The sequence below is a fragment of the Ambystoma mexicanum genome, chromosome 6p, assembly GCF_040938575.1.
Source record: "Ambystoma mexicanum isolate Mex_15411 chromosome 6p, UKY_AmexF1_1, whole genome shotgun sequence".
Taxonomy (NCBI): Eukaryota; Metazoa; Chordata; class Amphibia; order Caudata; family Ambystomatidae; genus Ambystoma; species Ambystoma mexicanum.
Genome location: NC_090935.1, coordinates 1449432062 through 1449452279, shown reverse-complemented (window position 1 = coordinate 1449452279; position 20218 = coordinate 1449432062).

The window sequence follows — 20218 nt, the reverse complement described above, 5'->3', positions numbered from 1 at the left end:
GACCCTTGCCAAAATGCCAATTTACCTAGGAGTCAATACAAATAATAGCTCGACATACATACCCTACTTCACATCCATTTTTACCAAGATGCGTGTTGCTATTTCACAAGCAAAAATCATAAGCGCGAAGTATGGGAAGTTTTCATGTCTCCCAGTTATTATCTTTTTCAAACAGAAAACAATTCCTCAAGTGCTATATGGAGCAGAAACAAAACAAATTACATCTGAACTATTTTGGACTCGATTAGAAGGACAGTATTGGAAAGACTTGCTCTGTTTACCAAAGGCAACTCCTATGGCTGTGTTACCATATGAATTAGGCGCCGCTTCCTTGCATAGTGCTTATACATGGAAGTTATGTTTGCTCTATAGAAAATATACCATGTGTGAGACCAAAAACCATTTACTATCTATCAAAGCAAACTACTTCAGTACTACCAAGCCAAAGTTCTGCATTGAAAGGAAGAGAACTGGGAAAGAAGGTTTAAGGGTAGCAGAGATCTCAGATTACATTTTTATGAGCAACCCTATGTGTGCGAAACGCACATTAGTGCTACTCGATTGGATAAAAACATGTGATTCTTGCTCAAATTATGAAGATTATATCCAGAATCCCTTTGTTCCAAACGCTCTGGGCACAATTGAGGGCTATATGATCAAATGTCTCTAGATTAAACTGAGAAATTCTTGGTTGAGGTTAAGACTTAACTTATGGCCTACTACACAAATTTTAGCTCGGCACAATAAAATATCTACTAACCAAACTGAATGCCGATATTGCCATAAAACTGATCAAGTAGAGACACTAAAACATCTAATAGCAGAATGTGTAAACTTACATGCACAGCGTACATTGCACTTTATATTGATACTCTCACATATAAAAGGTTTGGACATTGACACCTTTTGGTCTTTGATATTTAACACTGATAACATTTGTGTGAGGATTACCACTGTTCATTTTTTGGAAGCACTGAAATGGGATCATGAAGAGCTGACAGCCCTCGTTCATAACCAAATGACTGTAATATTGGAAGAATAAAAATATAAAAATATAAAAAGAAAATAGTAACAGAGAAAATGTATGATCAGTATCAATTTGAGGTGCAGTCTTTGACAAATGTATTATATACTGTTTTAGGCTCTTTTCGCCTGAATTATATAATTGTGTTGTGAAAAACCAATTTGTTTGTTATGAATTGACATTTTAAAGTTAGACATCAAATTGAGATGTTAGTGGAGGGGAATAATAACCTTTCCAGATGGGCAATGTATTGAATTATGTAGCCATTGACTGAGATGATTGTAGTTTCAGATAACATAATTGGTTTCTGTTTGTCTATTTTGTTAGGTTTGTGTATGTCTCTGCACCTCGAAAATTGTAGAAGTTTATATTATGTCAAACTGTCTTAATTTTGTAACACATTTTCTATGTAAAAATATTGAAAAGTTGAAATTATCAGCTGTGTCAAAAAAAAGAATAATAATAAACTACTTTTTCCACATCTGTACGTCTTTGTACCATTTTTGCAAAACATGTTTTTTTGTGAGGGTGGCATTTTTTGTAAAAAGGGTATGATTTGATCATTTCACCAAAACAAAGTAAATTTGTCCAGTCCTAGATTTCAACCTCTGGCTATGATTATTCTGGAAATGTTTGAGAGGGTCCATTGGGACTTTAAATTGGCAATTGTGCAGAAGACAGATATGATGATGGGCTGACTGTGAAATTCCTGTTCTGAAGTGAAAACTAAGATGTTCTGTATTTGTATGGATATGTTTTAAGGGTGGATATTCTTTGTATTTCTACTGTTTTCTTGACATGTTAGAGGTGAAAAGATTGTTGAAACATTTTCATTATTATTTAAATATTGATTATTACATTTTAGGCTTTTTATTCTTAGTATAAATATTAGTCATATTAATCACTGAAAAGAAAATCCTTTTTTACTAGGTTTCTTTTTATAACATTTTTGCAAAAACACTTTTTTGTGGGGGTGACTTTTTAGCAAAAAGGGTGAAATTCAAAATGTTCCACTAAAGCAGAATAATTTGTCGAGCCATAGTTTGTTTGGTTATGATGTTTCTGAAAGGTTTTGTGAGGGTCCAGTGGTTCTTTAAATTGGCAACTGTACCCTTACAATGAAGGCTGTGAACTCCCTCTGAAGAAGTGACAGCTAATGTGATCTGTATGTGATGGATGTTTTTAAAAGGTGCATTTTCCTTTTCCTTGTCCCTTTATTTTTTGAAGTAATAGATTTGACTACATTATGGAAACTATTTTATTGATTATTAGTAAATAATACAATCACTGAGAAGAAGAACTTTTCTAAAAGGTTTTTTAAATGTCTTAGTTTTCAATTGTCAGCATAACAGATGTCCAATGGCACGTAATCAACTGTTCCTTATATGTACAGTTTTAATATATCTTATGTTCAAAACTGTCCTTTCGCTCCCCATCAACCCCTAATAGGTTTGTCTCAGAAGAGCAATTGACTATTTTTTCTAACTCAGTTCCTTTTTGTAACATTTTTGAGAATTTTTTTTCTTAGGAGAAATATCTAAAGCATATCAGTCTTTTTCCTGCCCTAGAGCAGTCCAGCACCAAAATGCTAAGCAATTCTCATCTGAACAAGAGTACCAACAGCAACCCCAGACATGTGTTTCAGTCTGGTTGGACCTTATCAGTATGGTGGATCTGTGCCTCTCTAATAATAGTGAGATAGGGGTCCACGTCTGGATTCCCCTAGTAACTTAGGGTGAGACCCAAAGTTACTTAAATATGCAAAAAATAAAGGGGTCCTGTGAGTGCCACTGCCGGACATTAGTCCTGGTTACGAGAGACTTATCCGGAGTCTTTGGGCCTCATTACAGGTTGTGCGGTAAAAATAGGATTTTACCGGCATGGCGTAATTTGCGTGTCCGCCCTCGCAAGAGGCCGCCATTTGTGTGCCATTACGAGTTTGCGGGCACGAGCATAGAGCCATGCCGGTAATGATCCTACCGCCATGCCGCAAAAGTCCCCAAAAAGTCCCTTAACGGCATTCTTGAAAGCGCTGTTAGCACTTCCGACCTGCCGCCACATGCAAATAGCGGTCACCGCAATTAGCGGACATCGGCATTAGCGGTCACCGCTAATAGTGGTGACCATTATTTTTCGGAACCGGAAATAGCGTCATCGCACCGGAACGGGAAACAGCACGGCGGCCATCTTTAAAAACACAATCCATTGCCATCCTCCTTATCTAGGACACCTTACCAGGAAACACGTTCGGAAATCCTTCCAGGACACTGTAAAGATGCCCAAGGCCGTTAAAAAATCGTCAGAGCGGCAACGCAAGGAGAAATTCAGCAAGGAGGAGCTCATAATGCTCACTCAGACACTAGCAGAAAATGCACAGGTGGTCTTCTGCAACGACATGCGGCGGGAGACCATCCTGAAGAAGAAGGCCATCTGGGAAGAGGTAGCCCACAAGGTCAGCGCTGTAGGCACCACCACCCGCACAGTTAAAGACTGCCGAAAGAGGTGGGACGACCTCCGGCTACGTGTGAGGAACATCCTATCCGTAAACCGCAACCTGGCTACGGGCACAGGAGGAGGTAGCGAATCGCCGATTAAGCTCAGTGAGTGGGAGGAGACCTGTGCATCGACAATCGGCATGGAATCCATCGAGGGAGTTGGACAAATGGAGCATGGCGTGGCCATTTCATCTGATGGAGGTGAGTGTATGCATCAAACAATGCACAGTGAAGTGTAATGGTCCCCCCAATCATGTGTCCATATGAATGCCGTGGATCCAGCTACAAACAAACATGCATGCATCACCACATAACCGTTCAACACAGAGCCATTCATGCATGACCCACCCAACATCCCCATTACCTGCATCCACACTAAAGAGCCCTAAATGCATAGAACGGCATGACGTACTCTTTCAGCATAAGACAGGTCGACCCATTAATGATGGTTTTCCCCATTTCTCGCCCGTACAGGATCACACACAGAAACTGAGGAGGCACGCACTTCCACACCTGCTCCCACATCCAGCAAGAAACCCAGGAGGGATGCCACAGGGAATACCGCCACATCCTCAAGGGCAGCCTGGAGGAGTGACCATGACCACAGGGACAAAGGCAGCAGGAGCACCAGTTGCACGCAGCCACAGGCCATGCCTGATGCTGTCGTGGCACCCACGGGAGTGTGTCTCCCAGCAAGTGAAGGCAGCATTGAGGGAATGCACTCTGCTGCTACCAGCTCAACGGGTGAGGCAGCAGCCACTGCCCCACTTTCGGATGAGGAGGCAGCACCTGGCATTGAGGATCTAAGCCAGAGCCCCAGACCAACACGCCCCTTACTGGCAAGCCCGAGGTTGTCATCAGGTCCGGGTAGCCAAGGAGAATCACCCACCCCCACCCTTGAAGGGGCATGGAGCCCCCAGGTATTCTCACCTGATGCAAGTGCCATGGATCCTGGCACATCAGCCATCCCACCAGCACCCACCATGCGACATGACCTATCATCCATCTTTCAGAGGCAGACCGAGATGACTGGTCTAGTTGGGCAGCATGTGGCTGAGACAGGCCGCCTGGGGGAGGACATTGGTACATTTGCACAGCAGACGAGGGAGGCCATGGAGGCATGCACCAACAGAATCTGCAATGAAATGGCCCAACTCAGGGAGGCCATGAACCGCATAGCAGATGCAATTGAGCGCCGATGCCCACTCCCAACCCAGGATGAACCGGGCCCAACCTCCTCTGGGAGTTCCCGGCAAAGTAGCCCCCTACGCCGGTCTCTGCGGAACCTGCGGCGCCCCACTTCACAACCACCAGATGACGGAGCAGGCACTGGCAATTAGGGCCAGCAAGGACTGGGTGCCACATGTGGAGAAGGACACATTCACGCCATGAGGCTCACATGGGGGTGTTGTGGGGGGAGTGGGGTAAGGGTGATTTTGAGAGTGTTGGGGGGGTAAGGGTGATTTTGGGAGTGTTGGTGGGGAGGGGGGTAAGGGTGTTTTCACAGTTGGGGCCCTGCACTTAATGTTGTCTTTTGTTCACAATACACTGTTTGAAAGTTTACACTGTCTTGGTATTCATCATTGTGTGTGTGTACTGTATTGGGGAGATGGTTCTTTGTGGGACTGACCACATGCATCAGGGCAGTAATACTCATCTTTATCCATTACAGTCATACCTTGTATGACATGCAATCTGATGCATCAGATGCTGACGCACATCGTGTCCTACCTGGACATTGCCACTTGCATGTCCCTCCGGGCCTTTTGCGCCATCCACATCATCCTCATCTTGTGCTTTCATGTCAGGTGGCATAGTCACATTCCGCCTGATGTAATTTCAGTCCCGCAACACAGATGCCATGGTTTACTTCGGCACTTTGTCATGGCCGTACAGGAGGGCTTCACCCAGCACGCTTATGGACCGGTGCTGTGTGTTGTAGAGGCCGGATGCCTGCTCCATCACAGCGCAGGTACGGCTATGTGCAATTTTCTTGTCCTCTTCCTGCTGGTTCTGTGGTATTTCTGGGTGCCCTGCTGGTGCTTGCTGCGCCTGTCTTGCCCTACTCCTACTCCTCCTGCGTCTCCTCTGTGCTTCGTGTTGTTGATGGTGCCGCACTACAATCACATCCTCCAGCCCATGTATTGCGGCCAGTATTGGAGGCATTTTTTTGTGGGAAGGGGTGTGGGAAGGGGTGTGCTGTGCCCTTTTGTGCTGCAACAGTCTCCATCCCCTACACCTGTGCTGGATGTGTCCATCTGTGGCAGGTGGACTGCTCAGGTCTCTGAACGGGTGGTTCGCGATGCCGGTATTAGCGCCATGGCGGTAGGGTGTTTTGGGGTCTTTACCATGCCGCTATTACCATGTCCGCCTACCTTGTGATGGGATGCTATTATCGACATGCCGCTATTTCCGACCTGGGGGTCGCGCGCCCACGGACTTGCCGCTATTAGTGCCACCGTACTTAACAATGGCGCTAATAGAGGCAAGTCCGGGTCGTAATTGGATAGGAAATTTAGCGTTACCGGTATTCACTTACCGGTAACGTTATTTCCTTACCGCCGTCCGTGTAATGAGGCCCTTTAGCTCACTATCTTTCACAGAGGAGAAATATCTAAAAAATATCAGTCTTTGTCCTGCCCTAGGACAGTCTAGCATCGTAAATCTAAGCAATTCTCCTCTGAACAAGAGTACCAATAGCAACCCCAGACACGTGTTTCGGTCTGGTTGGACCTCATCAGTAGGATGGAGCTGTTCCTCTCTAAGAATTGTGAGCAAGGGGTCCATGCCTGGATTCCCCTAGTAATTTAGGGTGAGACCCAAAGTTACTTAAATATAAAAAAAACAAGAAAGGGTCCTGGGAGTCCGTCTGCCGGATATTATTCCTGGTTACGAGAGACTTACCCAGAGTCTTTAGCTCACTATCGTTCACAGAGGAGAAATATCTAAAACATATCAGTCTTTGTCCTTCCCTAGGACAGACCAGCACCGAAATGCTAAGCAATTCTCCTCTGAACAAGAGTACCAACAGCAATCCTAGACACGTGTTTCAGTCTGGATGGACCTCATCAGTAGGGTGGAGCTGTGCTCGCTAAGAAAAGTGAGCAAGGGGTCCACATCTGGATTCCTCTAGTAACTTAGGGTGAGACCCAAAGATACTTAAATATGCAAAAAGCAAGATGGGTCCTGGTAGTCCCTCTGCCGGACATTAGTCTCGGTTACGAGAGACTTACTCAGAGTCTTTAGCTCACTATCTTTCACAGAGGAGAAATATATAAAACATATCAGTCTTTGTCCTGCCCTAGGGCAGTCCAGCACCGAAATGCTAAGCAATTCTCCTCTGAACAAGAGTACCAACAGCAACCCAGACACATGTTTCGGTCTGGTTGGACCTCATCGTTAGGGTGGAGCTGTGCCTCCCTAAGAATAGTGAGCAAGGGGTCCAAGTCTGGATTCCCTTAGTAACTTAGGGTGAGACCCAAAGTTACTTAAATATGCAAAAAACAAGGGGGGTCCTGGGAGTCCCTCTGCCGGTCATCAGTCCCGGTTACGAGAGACTTACCCAGAGTCTTTAGCTCACTATCTTTCACAGAGGAGAAATATCTAAAACATGTCAGTCTTTGTCCTGCCCTAGGGCAGTCCAGCACTGAAATGCTAAGCAATTCTCCTCTGAACAAGAGTACCAAAAGCAACCCCAGACATGTGTTTCGGTCTGCTTGGACCTCATCATTAGGGTGGAGCTGTGCCGCCCTAAGAATAGTGAGCAAGGGGTCCAAGTCTGGATTCCCTTAGTAACTTAGGGTGAGACCCAAAGTTACTTAAATATGCAAAAAACAAGGGGGGTCCTGGGAGTCCCTCTGCTGGACATTAGTCCCGGTTATGAGAGACTTACCCAGAGTCTTTAGCTCAGTATCTTTGACAGGGGAGAAATAGCTAAAACATATCAGTCTTTGTCCTGCCCTAGGACAGTCTCGCATCGAAATGCTGAGCAATTCTCCTCTGAACAAGAGTACCAACAGCAACCCCAAACAATTGTTTCAGTCTGGTTAGACCTCATCAGTAGGGAGGAGCAGTGCCTCTAGAATAGTGAGCAAGGGGCCCACGTCTGGATTCCCCTAGTAACTTAGTGTGAGACCCAAAGTTACTAAAATATGCAAAAAAGAAGGGGGGTCCTGGGAGTCACTCTACCGGACATTCGATCAGGTTACGTGAGACTTAAGCTCACTATCTTTCACAGAGGAGAAATATCTAAAATATATCAGTGTTTGTCCTGCCCTAGGACAGTCCAGCATCGAATGCTAAGCAATTCTCCTCTGAAATAGAGTACCAATAGCAACCCAAGACACGTGTTTCGGGCTGGTTGGACCTCATCAGTAGGATGGAGCTGTGCCTCTCTAAGAATAGTGAGCAAGGGGTCCACGCCTGAATTCCCCTAGTAACTTAGGGTGAGACCCAAAGTGACTTAAATATAAAAAAAAACAAGGGGGATCCTGGGAATCCGTCTGCTGGATATTATTGCTGGTTACGAGAGACTTACCCAGAGTCTTTAGCTCACTATCGTTCACAGAGGAGAAATATCTAAAACATATCAGTCTTTCTCCTTCCCTAGGACAGACCAGCACCGAAATGCTAAGCAATTCTCTTCTAAACAAGAGTACCAAGAGCAACCACAGACACGTGTTTCAGTCTGGTTGGACCTCATCAGTAGGGTGGAGCTGTGCCTCTCTAAGAATAGTGAGCAAGGGGTCCACGTCTGGATTCCCCTAGTAACTTAGGGTGACACCCAAAGTTACTAACATGTGCAAAAAACAAGGGAGGTTATGGGAGTCCCGCTACCAGCCATTAGTCGCGGTTAAGAGAGACTTACCCAGAGTCTTTAGCTCACTATCTTTCACAGAGGAGAAATATCTAAAACATATCAGTCTTTGTCCTGCCCTAGGGCAGTCCAGCACCGACATGCTAAGCAATTCTCCTCTGAACAAGAGTACCAACAGCAACCCCAGACACGTGTTCTGGTCTGGTTGGACCTCATCAGTATGGTGGAGCTGTGCCTCCATAAGAATAGTGAGCAAGAGGTCCACGTCTGGATTCCCCTAGTAACTTAGGGTGAGACCCAAAGTTACTTAAATATGCAAAAAACCAGGGGGGTCCTGGGAGTCCCTCTGCCCGACATTAGTCCTGATTACGAGAGACTTACCCAGAGTCTTTATCTCACTATCTTTCACAGAGGAGAAATATCTAAAGCATATCAGTCTTTGTCCTGCCCTAGAGCAGTCCAGCACCAAAATGCTAAGCAATTCTCATCTGAACAAGAGTACCAACAGCAACCCCAGACATGTGTTTCAGTCTGGTTGGACCTTATCAGTATGGTGGATCTGTGCCTCTCTAATAATAGTGAGATAGGGGTCCACGTCTGGATTCCCCTAGTAACTTAGGGTGAGACCCAAAGTTACTTAAATATGCAAAAAACAAAGGGGTCCTGTGAGTCCCAGTGCCGGACATTAGTCCTCGTTACGAGAGACTTATCCGGAGTCTTTAGCTCACTATCTTTCACAGAGGAGAAATATCTAAAACATATCAGTCTTTGTCTTGCCCTAGAGCAGTCCAGCACCATAATGCTAAGCAATTCTCCTCTGAACAAGAGTACCAACAGCAACCCCAAACACTTGTTTCAGTCTGATTAGACCCCATCAGTAGGGAGGAGCAGTGCCTTTCTAAGAATAGTGAGCAAGGGGTCCACGTCTGGATTCCCCTAGTAACTTAGTGTGAGACCCAAAGTTACTAAAATAAGCAAAAAAGAATGGAGGTCCTAGGAGTCACTCTACCGGACATTATACCAGGTTACGAGAGACTTAAGCTCACTATCTTTCACAGAGGAGAAATATATAAAATATATCAGTCTTTGTCCTGCCCTAGGGCAGTCCAGCACCGAAATGCTAAGCAATTCTCCTCTGAACAAGAGTACCAACAGCAACCCCAAACACTTGTTTCAGTCTGGTTAGACCCCATCAGCAGGGAGGAGCAGTGCCTCTCTAAGAATAGTGAGCAAGGGGTCCACGTCTGGATTCCCCTAGTAACTTAGTGTGAGACCCAAAGTTACTAAAATAAGCAAAAAAGAACGGAGGTCCTAGGAGTCACTCTACCGGACATTATACCAGGTTACGAGAGACTTAAGCTCACTATCTTTCACAGGGGAGAAATATCTAAAACATATCAGTCTTTGTCCTGCCCTAGGGCAGTCCAGCACCAAAATGCTAAGCAATTCTCCTCTGAACAAGAGTACCAACAGCAACCTAGACATATGTTTCGGTCTGGTTGGTCCTCATCAGTAGGGTGGAGCTGTGCCTCTCTAAAAATAGCGAGCAAGGGGTCCAGGTCTAGATTCCCCTAGTAACTTAGGGTGAGACCCAAAGTTACTTAAATATGCAAAAAACAAGGGGGGCCATGGTAGTCCCTCTGCCGGTCATTAGTCCCGATTACGAGAGACTTACCCAGAGTCTTTAGCTCACTATCTTTCACAGAGGAGAAATATCTAAAACATGCCAGTCTTTGTCCTGCCCTGGGGCAGTGAAGCACAGAAATGCTAAGCAATTCTCCTCTGAACAAGAGTACCAACAGCAACCACAGACACATGTTTCAGTCTAGTTGGACCTCATCAGTAGGGTGGAGCTGTGCCTCTCTAAGAATAGTGAGCAAGAGGTCCACGTCTGGATTCCCTAGTAACATAGGGTGAGACCCAAAGTTACCTAAATATGCAAAAAAACAAGGGGGTCCTGGAAGTCTTTCTGCCAGACAAGGTTTTGAGAGAGTACAGTGGCCCTTCAAATTGCCAACTGTGCAGAAGGTAGTTATAATGAACAGCTGGCTATGTGATCCCTGTGATGAGGAAAAAGCAAAGTTGTTCTATATTTATATATAGGTCTGTTTTAACAGGTTGATTTTTCTGTTTTATTTTCTGTAGTATTAGATTTGAATCGATCATTGAAGCTATTTTATTAATGCTTGCAATATTCCTTATTAATAAATAATCAAATTATTATTATAATAAATTATGTAGTCTTTATTTAAAAGAAGAATGTTTTAATAGGCTTAGTTTTATAAGATTAAACCCCTACTTCTTCCAGATAGGTTCTTTTTGTAATATTTTTGCAATATATCTTTTTAGTGAGGGTGACTTTTATGTAGAAAGGGAAAGATGTGAAATGTTCCAGCAAAGTACATTTGTCCAGCACTACTTTTTAACCCCAGCTATTGTTATGCTGGAAAGGTGTTGGTAAAAGGTCTAGCGTGGCTTCAAATTGGCAACTGTGCACAAGGCAAAAATAATGAAGGGCTGACTGTGAAATCCCTGCACTGAAGTGATAGCTAAGATGCTCTGTATGTGTACGGCTGTTTTAATAGGGTGCTTTTTTAAAATATGGGATTTACTTTTAGTTTAATTATTACTCTTAAAAATTAAGATTATTTATTAATTACGGAAAATAAACGACTTTTTTATTAGGCTGATTTTTGTGGGGAAACGCATTCCATTTTTTTTGTGAAGGTAGATTTTTAGCAAAAAAGGATAAGATTCATAATGTTCCAGCAAGCAGAGTACATTTGGCCAGTCATAGTTTTTAACCACTGGTTATGATTTTGCTACAAAGTTTTGTGAGGATCCAGGCACATTGTAAATTGGCAACTGTGCAGAAGGCCTTTATAATGAAGAGCTATTGTGAAATCAAGACTTTTCCCTAGGCTCTGCGGAGCCTTTATTTTTCTTCGAAGCTTCGAGATTCCTCCCCCACTGCCAATTTACCTTGTCGTTCCTTGAGAGCTTTACCTGTCATAGCTTGACAGGAACCGCAGTCGTCAACTCGATGGTCGGGCCGAGGCATCAGAGGCAAACTCGATGGGGGTCAGTATTCGACATTTTCTTCCCACAATTCTTTTTTTATTAGGCCAGATTTAGGGGTACAAGGGTTAAATGAAGAAGACATCTTGAATACTGAAGCGCCGTTTTGATACACACGAAGCGAAAGCTTTTGGACAAACAGAACTGAAGACAATGGGCGCGGCTCAAGCACCTTATACCGCGGATGATGTCGACACTCTATGGCAGCCGTCCAGGGATATCGACGCCGTAACCTTGGGCACAGTGCCCTCTGGTGGGGAACATTCTTTTTTTCCGAAAGCAGCAAAACTGAAGATAGGAATATATCTAAAATGAGGAATAAGTGGTAGGACACAATCCATTCGAACTTTGTTTTTTTAATCCACTGTATCCTATGAAGGTTGCAGAATCATTCACCTGAAGATCACTCCCAGTGATAATAACTGTGTGAACATTATCTTGCTATATCGGCCACCAGAAGATATGCCCAGTTTTAATGAGGAAATTGTATGCCTTTTGGTCTCATTATATAAACCAAATTGCTCTACTATATTACTATAGTACTGGGTAACCTTAATCAATGGCTGGGAGACGCCTCCGATAAGGAGGCACTAAATCTTGATCAGCATCTCAATAATAATTATTTATTTTTGCATTTATTTCAGTGCACAAAACCCATAGGCATCTAGGAGCTAGTTACAGAAAGTGCAATTTATAGTTTTGAAGTGCAGAAAATATGCTAAAGTGTTACAGAGTGAGAACACAGAATGGGGAAGCCTCACTTCATGGTATGGTGGGCTACATCAGGTGTACACACAATCAAAGGACAATCAATGGGTGTGCACAGTCTGGTAAAGTCTTGCCTCATGGTACGGGGGGCTACATCAGGTGTACAGACAAGCAAAGGACAAAATCAGTGGGTGTGCACTCTCTCGTAAAGCCTCGCCTCATGGTACAGGGGGCTCCATAAGGTGTGCAGACAAGCAAAGGACAAAATCAGTGGGTGTGCACAGTCTGGCAAAGACTTGCATCATGGTACAGGGGGCTAAATAAGATGTGCAGACTAGCATAGGACAAAATCAGTGGATGTGCACACTCTGATAAAGCCTTGCCGCATGGTACGGGGGGCTACATCAGGTGTGCAGACAAGCAAAGGACAAAATCAGAGGGTGTGCAGAGTCTGGTAAAGCCTCGCCTCATGGTATGGGGGCTACGTCAGGTGTGTGAGTGGTCAAAGAGAAACAACAGTTGAAATGGCACACATATTGAACATAGTTGTGGCAGATCTATGTTAGAGGAGGTTCGGAAATGTATCACAAAGGGCCAGGGCAGCTTCAGTAGGGAATGCAGTACCTCAAAAAATGGTGGCCCAATCGCTACTGGATGCACTCCAGGGCTCATTGAGCGAATAGTCAACACTGTCAAAGTATATATATTAGGAATGGATGTGCGAGGCTGTGAACGCACCATGTGCGTGGAACAAAGAAACAACGTCCAGGTCTGGGAGAGCCACACTCGATGTGCTTTGGCCTAGTACAGAAGAGGGAGGCGAGATGTTACAGTCACAGCAGCATGCTTATAGGATGGCGTTGCGCTTGGCATGAGCGTGAGGCATATGCCAGAGGTAATTGCCTGCAGGCAGAGATCTGGCACTGCAAGGGGACATGTACACTGCTGGGCCTTGGTCAACATATGTAAACCCTAGCAATACGGGTAATTAATTCATCGGAGGTGGGAGAGGACCATCACTAGGTGGGAATAGTGTGACATTAGAGCAGGCAAGTATAAGCACATAAAGAGCATGAACTCTTCTTAACCTTGCATGGATGTTCCGGCAGAAGAGACAGCAATACAACAGAATTAAATACCAGTACAGAGGCTCTCAGCAGGGTTGGGGTCGCAGCATTATTTCCAGGCAACATGGCTCACACGGCCTGACAGGGCCCGACAGGGATTAACTTCAGTAGCCTTAGAAGGCTGCCCTAAAGGGGGGTCGGCATCGTTTGCTGGCTCCCCAGAGGAAGTTCCATTTGCGTCGCAGCCCTCCTATCGACTGCTGCAGAAGGCGGGAAAACAGGAGGCCAGACATCAGGAGGACTCGTTCTTAGCAGCAAGTCAGCCATTTTCAAGTGGCTTCCTGCAATGTGTAAATCCAGCCCAACCGGGCTATCTTGCTGAGATGTTTCGACATGCTAAGGGGTCATGCGGGCACCCCTCTACCACGATGTTCGACGGACAGGGCCCGACAGCGATTAACTTCAGTAGCCTTAAAAGGCTGCCTTAAAGGGGCCAGGCATCAGCTGCCAGCTCCCTGGAGGAAGTTCCTTTTGTGTAGCAACCCTCCTATCAGCTGCTGCAGGAGGCGGGCAAACAGGAGGCCAGACATCAGGAGGACTCGTTCTTAGCAGCGAGTTGGCCATTTTCAAGTGGCTTCCTGCAATGTGTAAATCCAGCCCAACAGGGCTATCTTGGTGAGATGTTCCGATGTGATGAGGGTCATGTGGGCACTCCTGTGCCACGATGTTTGGCGGACAGGGCCATAATATTGACATTACAGTACAAAATAAATAAACCTACCCATGTTAGAGGAAACATCTTAGACTTGGTAGTATCCCGGAATATCAATATACAGATTGTAGACACTAAAACCTGTATCTGATCTGACTACTTGTCTTCTCCAGCTACCGGAGAAACTAGTGCAAAAAAGGAATGGCCTTAGGAGAGTTGTCAGTAGGATCCTGAACAAGGTAAAATCAGAAGACCTAGGCAACTGCTTAAAATTACTCATGGACACTCCCACTGACTTAGATAATCCACAAGTGTTAGCGGCTTCCCATGGAAGGCCCTTGGTCACACTGATGAACAAAGTTGCTCCCATGAAGCCAAAACATATTAGAGACGGCTTGTGTCATCATAAATGGTTCACTCCAGCTTTAACTAACCTCATAAAGAAAAAAAGGCAGGCAGAGCGTATCTGGACATAAAACAAGTCTGACAGAAACAAGGCAGTCTACAAATTGCTGATAAAAATCTATAAACTGAAAATGTATGAAACGAAAAAGAGTTTCTTTAACAAATTGAAGCTCTGAAAACAACACTAGGAAACTTTTTGAAATCTTTAGAAAACTTGAAAAGCCCAACATGCAGCCACAACACCTCGCTCCCACTAACGAAGATTGTGTTAGAGTACAGCAGACATTTTTAAGCGAAGGTCAACCTGGCTCGTACAAAAAATTGTCAATAGCTTAAGTAGGGATGCACAGCCTCAGACGTTGGAGGCCAAGGAAAAGAAAGTACAACCTAATTTCTGCTTTAAACCTGTCATTTTGGCAGAAATGGGCAGAGTTCTTGAGAGTATGAATCCCACCACTAGCCCGGGCGATGTATTTCAATCTAAACTTATATTTATAAATGTAAAGCTCTTTGTCCCTTTCCATCTATGTTTTATCAATGTGACCTTTGTCCATAATATGGTCCCGGACACAAATAAAGAAGCTGTGGTAACCCTGCTGCTACAGAAATCAGGCCTTAAACCCAAAGAACCAGCCAGTTTGAGACCCACTACAAACACCCACTTTCTCCTAACATAGCTCTCAACCATTTCTGTTGCAATGGGGGGGTGAAATCACCCGATTTTGTTTTTGGCGGGTGAGACGCCCATTGAAATGAATGGGCGTGCAGGAGGCTTGGCGGGTGAGTCAGCCCTTTACAAGGCGGGTGACACCCGCCAAAAGCGTGTGAGTTGAGAGCTATGTCCTAAAGATTGTGGACAAGATCACTGCTATCCAGCTACAGGGACATCTAGAATGTTCTAGTCTCTCCACCCAAGGCAATCAGGCTTTCAGGCAAACTACGGGACAGAAGAACAAGTTACTTACCAACTGGTAACGTTCCTTCGATTTGATGTTCCTCCAACATATTCCTCATCTTAGATGTATTCCATCCAGCTTTAGCTTTAGCGCGGCCTCAGAAAATCCTTATTAATCCTGTCTATTCCAGTGGATTAACATCTTAATACTACTACCGATGCCACTACAAACGAGCTGACACGAGAGATAGCCGTGCAACAACAGATCCCAGAGTCCTGAGCTACCCATATCACAATTGGCGCACTTGGGCAGCGAACGAGGCCCTGCAGGCCCGCCGGCACACAGTTGTCTTCTGCGACCTTGCGGCAAAGCCGCCACGGCAGAAGCAAAGCTCCACAAAGACCTCCGGCAGAGGAAGACAAGAGAGTTCCTCTCCAGCAGCCGGTACCGCAAGCACACCCCGGGCCCTGCCCCTGGCGGCAGCAGGGGCCATATCGAAGAGGGCAAAGCAGCCCGTCAACTCCCTCCGGCGACCCGGGAGGGAAACCCCCGCAGGATATCCTGTCAGAAGGTGGCCGCCGGCACACAGTGGCAATACCGGCCCTCCTTGCAACGCAGACACACCCCTGCCCCACCGCTGAGCCGGAGCAACAACGGCGGCGTGGGTCGGATCCGAGCCCGGCAGGAGCGGCACACGGACCCGGGTGCGGCAACTCCAGCGCAGCTCCGCGAGCCCTCTCTCCGAGAGTCCTGCAACCTTCGGGTGCCCTCAGTGGGGGGCGCCCGCAGTGGTGGACTCCCCTGCAGGGCGAGGCAAAGCGGGCAGGGCAGTCCATCGCCCCCCCCCCGGCGGCCCAGGGAGGAAACACCCAGAGGGATACCCTTTTGGAGAGCGGCCACCAGCATGTAGCAGCAGAGCCGATCCGCCCCACACCCCGGAGCAGAACAGCCACAGAGATGCCAACATTCTGAAACCTCTGAGAGGGAGATTTCAGCACCGAAATCGGGAGAATGCATTTTCCCCATAGGAATGCATTGGGGATATTGTTATTTGAGAAGGGAGACAGTGACAAATAGTACTGTTTTTATTGAAAAAATCGGGAGTCTCCCGCTTAAATCGGGAGGGTTGGCATGTATGCAGCCACACAACGGCAGTACAGTCATCCCAGTAGCATGGTCGCACCCGGCAGCGGGAATGTGTGATCACGCGAGGCCCCGGTGGAAAAAGAAACATAACCACAGAGAGAAGGCTCCCACAAATCCTCCAGGTACAGCGCACGCAGGGGGGCAGAACTCGCAGAGTCCACACAGCAAAGGGTTAAAAGCATAAGCCCCCATAACCCAAACGCAAATCTCGCCGGTCTCTCACTCTGCAAGTCCACTCTGGCCCCCTTAACAACTCCCAGCATACTGCTCACCACCGTCCAACAAAGGGCCCAAGTTCTGCAGTGCCAGGATACTAGCGAGAAAGCCGGAATAAACGGCAGCCAGCACGAACTGAACTAGTCCTCCTACGATACCAAAAGCGCACACCAGCAACGGCCAGCCAGTGGGAACATCACCCAAAACAGAACCACTGTCCTCACGCAATACAGGAATAGATCAAGAGACAGTAGCCCACCAAGGAACATTCACAAGTCAAAAGGTACCTCCAATCACCAAACACAAGTCCAACCCCCTGCAAAAACAATAAGATAAAAGGCAAGCACACGATTCCAAGATGGCGGCCAAGTCGGGCAGACGTGCGTGAGCGTAATTCCGTCCCCCAGCTCGGGCCGCGGCAATAAAGAAAATAACCGAGCCGGCAATGAGCCCATCGAGACGACTCCTTCACCCCTCCGATCTCAGATAGAGATTGGGAGCGAAGTCTCGCAGAACGAGGCAGTAGCACCGTCACCGCGGCCCTCAAATACCCCACCTTCCCGCCGACACGGAGCTCCGCTTGGAACAGGCCGCTGCGGCAGGCATCCCAGAGAAGTGCGTCCAGCCCGAGATCGGCGTCCCCCCCCCCGACAGCGGCAGAAGAACCCGTGCAGCATAGGTCCGGGTCCCCTGCCGGGGAGAAATCCGGTGAGAAGCGGCGAGGGACCCCCCCAGGAGTGACGCAACCAAGGAGGACCGGACGGGCGCCGAGGACGCATCAACGCGGGAAAAGAGGGGAACAGACGCAAGAGAAGCCGCCAGTGAGAGCGAGCAGCACAGGAGGGAGAAAAGGTGCCTCCGATAGCCCAGCAGAAGGAAACTCTGCGGTGAGAGGCGGTCGGAGTCCGGCGGCCCCAGAAGCAGCGCTCGAGTCCATCGAAGCCCGGAGCCCCGAACGGGGACAAAGCAAACAGGTACGCGGCTGCAGCAAGAAGATCCCAGGGTATATGGGGAGGGCTCCCCCACTTGTGCACCTCCCGCACGTGCCGCGGACCCACAGGGGGATGAGAAGGACCCTCCAACAATCGCCCACAAAAGCAAACAGAGCCCCCCCATGAGGCGGGCCTGAGGCGACTCATCGAATCTGGGGAGGACAGGATAAAAAGGACACGGGGAGACCGCCTCGGCCCCCACGGAGACAGGCCCACAGTCCCACACAAAACACCCCAACGCCGGGTGACCAAGCAGAACCGGGGAACCAAGCCAGCCCAGGGAATCAGGGCGAACCACACCCCAACAGTGGAGGGGCACAGGCTCTGGCGAAGAGACAAGCGAACCCCCACAAACGCTCCAAGATCAGGGAGAGAAAGCCACACCGAGACAACGCCTAGGGAAAGAAAAAACCACATATGTCCAAACCCGGGACCAGGCAGAAGTCACAGGCTATATCCAAAAACAAAGGAGGGTCCACACGGACACAAGACCTAACCCACATCTGGGGGTTAGGAAACGCGGGAATAAAACAAGCAGTCAAACACTCAAGCCCTGAAAGACCCCCTGTGGAACGCGACGTAAGCGAGGAAATGGCGACCTCACGAGAGGATTTGAAAAAGTGGTTTAAGGAGCTTCAAGACCAATTTATTGCCTCTACGCAATCCCAATTTGACAATATGAAGGGGGAACTGAAACAAGCAGTACAGGACTTAAAAAAGGACATCCAATCTCTAGAAGAGAGGACGGACAACTTGGAAAGAACGGTCCAGAACATGGACAAAGAGGCGACTTTGCAGGCCGAGGCACAAGACCGCCTCGCACGTCTGGCGTTGGAACTCAAAACTCAATGCGAAGACTTGGAGAACAGATCTAGGAGATCGAACATACGCATTAAAAATATGCTGGAAACAGTGGAGGACAAAGATCTCCGCACTGCGGTACAATAAGTGTTCCAGAACATACTGAAGGACGACCCCAGCGAAGATGTTCTCATCGATAGAATACACAGGGTAGGCCCCCGGCGGGCAGGGGACCCCGGGTCCCACCCCAGAGATGTCTTAGTGGCCATGACCAGATACGCACAAAAGGAACGAATACTGAGAGAGGCCAGGACTCTGGACCAAATTAGAATGAACGGTAAGGACATTTCTCTCTTCCAAGACCTGGCACAATCCACGCTCAGAAAAAGAAGAGAAATGGGCCAACTGACCAAGATCTTATCGGAAAGACAAATTCGATACAAATGGACATTACCCTTTGGCCTTCTATTCTCATGGGAAGAAAGGCAACACCGCGTCACTTCATGCGAAGAGGGCCTGAGGATCTTGGGATGCCAGGAAAAGGAGCAAGATCCGACAGAAACTAGGGAACCCCCCAAACAACAAAGACAGCCGAAGGGGTGGCAAACGGTGAAAAGAAGAAAGAGACTCCAGTCACGCAACCCTGACTAGAATCAAGAACCCGTAGGGAATAAGCCAAGACAGATCCGGAGAAGGAGTCTACAAGACTAGAGGAACAATAGAGAGGACAAAAGCCGAAAACTATGTGCGGCGAAGCCATGGGACCATCGTGGAATCGCGCGACATGCGGGGTTTAGGATCCCCTGCGAACTACCACCCTGAGACTTTTGAGGGCATGGAGCAAAGGCGTAACGCCAGAGCAACCATAGGGCCCAGGGCCCTCCTCAGGGACATTGTTGGCGGAATTGGAAGGGAGGGGGAGGGGAGGGAGTTCATGGGAAAGTTTGGGAGGGAATAAACTCAATCACCGGATCAAATGCACACTATAGCGAACCACCGAGGCCCCCACCGAGGAACTGCAAAAACAGAATGGGGCTGAAAATACTAACTTTTAATATTAGGGGGCTGAACACGCCAGTGAAGAGGAAAAAAACAGAACACTTCTTATTCAGGAAAAATTTTGATATAATAACGCTCCAAGAAACTCACATAGAGAAGAAGAGGAAAAATCTACTCCGCATAAGAGGATATAAACAGCTTATTCAATCTAACGATGAGGAAAAGAAAAAAAGCACCCTTATTGCATTCGCCAATCACCTGCAGGTCCAAGTCAAGGAAACAATTGCAGACAAAAACGGCCGATATGTCTTTGCTAAGATCCAGATAGACAACCGTAATCTGACCATTGCAACCCTATACGCCCCTAATACGGGCCAGGAGGGCTTCATCAAAGCAACACTCAACAAACTCGAAAGCTTCGCGGAAGGGGAGGTGATCCTCATGGGAGACTTCAACATAGCGTGGAACCTACCAGAAGATCGCTCAAAACCAAAATCATCCCAACAGGGGGCCCCGTCACCAGCTCTCAGACAGGCGATGCAGAATCTGGCTCTAGATGACGTGTGGAGAAGACTCAGAGGACCAACGGACGGATACACCTACCACTCTCACATTCACGATACAAGTTCCAGAATAGACTACATATGTGCATCAGGTGCATTACTCGGGGAAATCCGGGACATCGAAAAAGGCATAATATCACTATCAGACCATGCCCCGCTATGGATCACCCTTCCCAAGAGGTGAAACCACTCAGGCTGTGGCGATGGACTCTCCCAGGAGAAATATTACAAGATCCAGTCTTAAGAGAAACTATCAGGGGAAAAATAGATGAATACTTTGAGCACAACGATACCCCGGAT